Source organism: Copadichromis virginalis, linkage group LG11 (assembly GCF_057382275.1).
Source record: "Copadichromis virginalis isolate Kocher_CV1m ecotype Utaka linkage group LG11, C_Virginalis_male_GT1.1, whole genome shotgun sequence".
NCBI lineage: Eukaryota > Metazoa > Chordata > Actinopteri > Cichliformes > Cichlidae > Copadichromis > Copadichromis virginalis.
Genome location: NC_140628.1, coordinates 15981164 through 15987298, shown reverse-complemented (window position 1 = coordinate 15987298; position 6135 = coordinate 15981164).

Genomic DNA, 6135 nt, shown 5'->3' with positions numbered 1-6135 from the left:
AAACCCCTTTTACCGGGCAACAGATTGGCGTGTTGATTTAATAGGAGGGAAGGTTTGGGGGTGTGTGTAAGGAGGAGCGACGGAGAAGTGATGGGGGAAGAGAAAAAAAGGGGTGGGGGAGGGGGGGCGGCGAGTCTCTCATCCAAACTCATTCAAACTTCAGAGAATGGGTGGGTGGGGAGTCTCTCATCCAAAGTCATTCAAACTCCAGAGAGAGAGAGAGAGAGAGAGAGAGAGAGAGAGAGAGAGAGAGGCTAACATTGACTGGAACCCCCTCTCCATTCATTTTATATTACAACTTGAGGTTACATAGTATAAAAATTACTAAAAGATCAAAGGTCAAGATCCCTGTCTAGATAAATAAATAAATCTGGGTAAATTCCCAGATGATTAAACATGCAACTATTTTGCTGGTAATACCTGAAATGAGTAAAGAAAATCAACAGCCTATTTATGCAAGTTAATTCATAATTTTATGGGGGGGGGGGGGGGGGTGTATTGGTTGGGTCTGATTATTGGGAGGGTCATAACCCCCCTAACCCTCCTGGAAATGACACCCCTGGTACAAGACATGCACATAAGCACGTGTGAGCCACACTTGGTGATGTTACAGAATTTCAGACCGTTCATGTCATCGTCAGATGCAGTTCATACATTTCACCAGCAGGCAGTGCTGTGCGATACAGAACTCAGAGCCAGGGCTGTGAGCTGTACAGTAGCTCCTCTCAATCCTAAAGGGATTATCCAACGAAAATCACGACTCATGTTACTCATATGGCCGTGAGTCAGTCAGCATCCCCCACCGTCACGGTGGCTATTACCTGGAAAAGTTAAAAGTTAGGAAACAAAAGGCCTGTATGTTGCCATTCTCAAGTCATAACCACAAGTTTACACACGTTCCAGATAAGATGTTGGAATAAAAGTTCTTTTATGGGTAACAAATATCTCCTTCTTAAAATCCCACTGGAACATAAGGAAGTACGCAAACAGGGTCGCTTTAGTTCATTAATTTCTGTCGAAAGTGTCTTTTTCACGTATGAATTCTTACTGTGACTAAGATCTTTTTTGTTACATACAATATGCATCATCACCACAACAAGACAATTTCATCCCACAAAGAAATATCAAGTGCCGCACCACAGCAATTGTTCCTGTACTGAGGTGAATATTACGAGAAACAAGTCTTCCCCAGTTCCAGTCGGTTTGAGAAACTCTTAAACCTGATCTGTTCTGTGATTGGACGTCACGGTTGTTCACTTTTAACTACTAAACAACAGCAACAACAACAACAACATGAAAGTGGGGTCTTCACAGGAAACACATCAAACTATAAATAATGACAAAATATAATAAATGTGAAACATTTAGATAATAATTATTTTATATTTTGACACTGAGACTGAAACCTTTTCTGCAGTCTTTTTTTGTAAACCTCCCATTCTGTGAGCATGCACAAGCCAGTGTGATGAACACAAATGAGGCCTGTGGTAAGACCCCCCGCCCCCAACCCTCCCTAGCAGACCTGTATTGTTTATGTATGGTGGAATAAAAACACACAGTTTCCTAGCTCATGTGGATCTATTCCTGATTTTACCAAGTCAGTGAGCAACATCATTGTCACAGGGGACATATATGTTTTAGGGCTAAATTGCTTTTTAAAAAAACAAAACAAAACAAAAAATCCCACTTTTGTGCAAGCTCATTTACTCGAGTATTTATTTAAACAAGGAGCTACGTAATGACTTACAGACTCCTGGAAGTGGCTGTCGAGTTATCACAGCACAGAACATATAACATAGCCTCAGCAAGGCAGTTGGGTCGCACAGCTTTTCTGAAACAAATCATCAGGTGCTCAGAAAAATAAATCAAAGCACTGACAGTTTTATAGCCACTTATCTGACTTTTTTCTCTATTTTTTCCCTCTTTTTCTTTATGTTACTGAACATTTCATTCAGGACAGCAAGGCGTATCTGAAGCAAATAATAACATGCTGCCTGTGCCAGTACGTAACAATAATTATCACTGCTGCGTATCATTTTTATTTCCAATAATATTAAAAGAATATCCATATGCACTTCATACATGCCTAGTATGTGTTTTATGTCTACTACTGTAAGACTTGATGTACAAGAAACAGCAGAAGTCCATGGGGAATACGGTGTACTGAGTAATTATTCTGGGGCGTATATGTGTATATATGATGTAGGCCCATGTTTCACAAAACATGCCAAACTGTCACTTGTATTTTTGGCATGTCCTGGATGGCAACCTGAGACTGAACACAAATCTCCCACATGGATGCAGCATAGATTTTACTGATACAATTCTCGTATTTGTCTGCAATAGACTGCAATAACGCAGGATGGAATGAGTGATGCTGAACTGTATGGATACACACACCTTGCAGAATCCATATCCTTTTGGCCTTTGAAATACAAATTTGTTGATTGATGGGTCATAATGTTTGTTGATACTTCAATTTTTCATGTTGGGCGGCTTTGCCTCAGGAGGTATTGCAAGTCATCTATTGATTGGATGATCGGTGGTTTGATCCATGGATGCTAAAGTCTGCATGCCAAAGTGTCCTTGGGCAAGGTACTGAACCCTGAGTTGCTCCCGATGCCTTCATTGGGGTGTCAGTGTGTGTATAAATGATAGACTTTTACCACTTGGACATGTAAAAAGCTCTTTGAAAAGTACATGTTTAACAAATTGAAGTTCAGAAATCTTTTTTCATTACTAAAGATAAATAAAAATACTTAAGAAAAAAAATCCGGATTGAGGTTGTCATAATTCATGCACGAAAGGGTTAATTATGACTGCAACATGAACAAAAAATAAATCCCATATGATGTATTTTCACTTAACTGTGAAAAATCATTTCGATTTCAGTGTTGTTACAAGCCAACAGTACATGCACCACTTGTGAACTGACAACTATTACTTGAAAATGTTTTTGACTCTTTACTTAAATCTTTAGTTCAAAGGATGAATTAAGTTGAACACTAACACAAAAGCCTGTCACAAATAATTCTGTAAAAGACTGTGACAAAGTGTGTAAGAAGTGAAAGATGACCAACACTTATGTAGCCTCTGGACAGGTTACCAGTCTGTTGCCGGGCTAACACAGAGAGGACAACAACCATTTCCACTCACATTCACACCTATGGGCAATTCAGAATCACCAAACAAACTGGAATACCCAAATACCTCTTATCCACCAGTACCTGCTCAACTCAGCTTGGCTTGGATTTTAGGGTTTTCCATTAGGTGGTAGTACCTGATACCAGGTACTTTTTATACCGGCTCAGCTGGGATTCAGAGTGAGCTGAGTCTGTCCAAAAATGTGACTACTTGCCTCCAATTGGCCCGTCAAACTGGCCCCCAGTCAAAGGAAATTCCTTCACAAAACATGGCAACAAGGGAAATAGCTGCACAAAACATAACACCGTGGTCCCTGGGTCTGACAAAACCAAGCAGCAGGTATGCTATTGCTTCAGCATCCTCCGTTGTTGTATTTGTGTTGCATATGAGGTGAAACTGTAATAGAAAATGAGCAAAAACTAGCAGAGTCAGTACTAGTGGAAAAGAGGACTGGGGAGTTAACTGTAAATTCTACACAGAAAGGTCCCAGCCAAATGGTGGAGTCAAACCTTGGAGTGAGGCAAAGGTGCTAACTGCTAACAGTGATAATCACTCTGCCACCATGCTACCCTTGCCGTTAATCAGGGTTCCTTAAATACAGCTGTAGCAACGTAAGTAAACTTTATTTGTCCAGTGCTAGATGCTTTAATAATGTAGTAGGTTATGCATTTGCTACTCATTTGAAAGCTGCTGGGTTTGAAATCAAGTCTGCTCAACAAAAATGTCTGCATTTTTTATAGGTGAACTCACAGGAATACTGTATTAGTCAAACATGAACATTCAAGTTGCCACTTTGATAAAAGTTGAAAAAAAATGTTATGAATCCAGTTCAATTGATATTTGGAGTTTTCCATGGCTTTTCTTTCTCATACTGTGGAAAGTCCTTTTCTTCATGACACATGGGTAAAGTTGCTTTCATCTGAAAAAGAAGTGTTCTACTGCTTCTACTGATATAACTTTACCTTCAATTGTCAGATTAAAGGCAGCAGGTGTCTTATGGTGATGAAAACATTGTAGCAAGCTGTCTTCTCCTTCGTTTCCTCAATCTCATGTGAGGATGTGTGTGCTTTTTAAGTTATCTGACAGTCACCTCTTTCAAGTCCAGTTCTTTAATCTAAAGGCAAATAATATCTCTCATCAGTACCGACGCAACCAACCAATCAAGTAATAATATAAAGAAATCTGCTGTTTTTTGCAATGTGTTTAAACCCTTTTTTTTTTTTTAGCTAACAACGTCACCTCTGTGATTCCACTGGCTCTTAATCTATAAAGTTCCTCTACACCATTACAACCATTTCAGAGGTTGCCAGTTTTCTGTCACGACCTGTGGGGTCGGCAAGGCACTGATCAGCAATCTCTCTCCCCCTCCCATGTTTTGCCGGGGCGGAACTCATGGCGGGTTCACGCCCTTGGCCCACGCCCTCCCGGATCATGCACACCTGGGCCTCATCAGACCAGCTGGTATATCAGAAGGAGGAGATCAGCTGTTCAACGCTGGATTGTTGTGAAGACTCCTGTCAGTACACGTCGAGCCCTAGTTTCCCACACTTCCGCCTCAGAAAGTAACATTTGTCTCTCTGTTCTAGATTCCCCGGACCCGTCCCCGTGTTTCCCCGTGTGGAGCGTGTAAGAGGTGGCTGGTCACTAGAGGAGAGAGGTTGGCGTGAGCGTGTGTGTGATCCCCTTGTTTTCCCTGGAGCCCTGGAACCCGTCCTCGCACATCTTGTATATAGCACTGTCCTCGCACTGCCTGTAAATACACTTGGTGAAGATTTTTGTGAATAAACTGTCTCTGTTACAACACACTCCGGAGTCCTGCGAGTGGATCCTCAGAGCAACCCGTGACATTTTCTCAAATGTTTCCTGTAAAATGCCAAAATAATCTTTTTGCAAAGTAAACAGCCATTTTTTCTACGTCAAATTTATGCAAAACATTTGATTTCTTTGTTGCTTGCACACAGTTTAACATTGGGCTCGTGGCAGGATTGTAACAAATTACATCACAGAATTTATTGCACAAGTCATACATCAGAGTGTGTGCGCAAGAATCAATGGCAACTGGCATTAAAAAAGTTTGAGGGATGGGTTTTAAAGAAGCTGAAAGCTCTTACTGAGAGTAACTGAATGCGTGGATGGCATAAATCAGAGTTTAATGTAGTTTAATCACAGCCTCAAATCGGCAGTGTCAAGGTGTGGTTTTAGGGAAGCACACTTTCTAGACAGCTTAATCAGAAAACCACCAAAAACAGGCGCTGATTGGATGTCAATATAGAGACTTGTGGCCGGTGGGATTATGTCAGAGACAGAGAGCGCACACACACACACACACACACACACACACACACACACACACACACACACACAGAATGGATTGAGCTGGGCGGGATACATTCATATGGATCCACACACACAGTCATAGAATAGGCTACCATGTTAGGCTCCCGTCCTCACTCCTCCCTGACATAAAGAGTGTTACTCAGAGGAGTATATCCAATTGGTACCATCTGTCCTTGGTCTTAAATTTGTTGCAACCTTCTGTCTATGATTTCCTTACATCTCTCTGGAGTGCTGTATGTTAGGCTGTGATTTTCTTAAATTTAGGACAATTAAGAAGATCTTCCTTGCCCTCCTTTCCAAATATGCAATCAGTCATTATAAAGAAATGTTTTGTGAGGGCAGAAGTCAAGCAGTGATTATCTCATTCAAAAAATAAAATTTGATTGTTACCTTCAAATAGATGCATAAAGACAAACATATTTGCAGACAAGACTGGCTGTGCTCAAGTTCACTTTGAAGTAGACTCTGGATCCACTTTGACTTTGGAGAAAAGGTAGATTTCATAACAATGATTTACAACAAGAGTGTCACACTCATTTCACATCATGCGGCACATACAGCACACTTTGATGTGAAATGGGCTGGACCAGTGAAACTCTCTTCCCTATGTGGAGAATTTTAACTACACATTTTATCCTTGAGATAGATTAATGT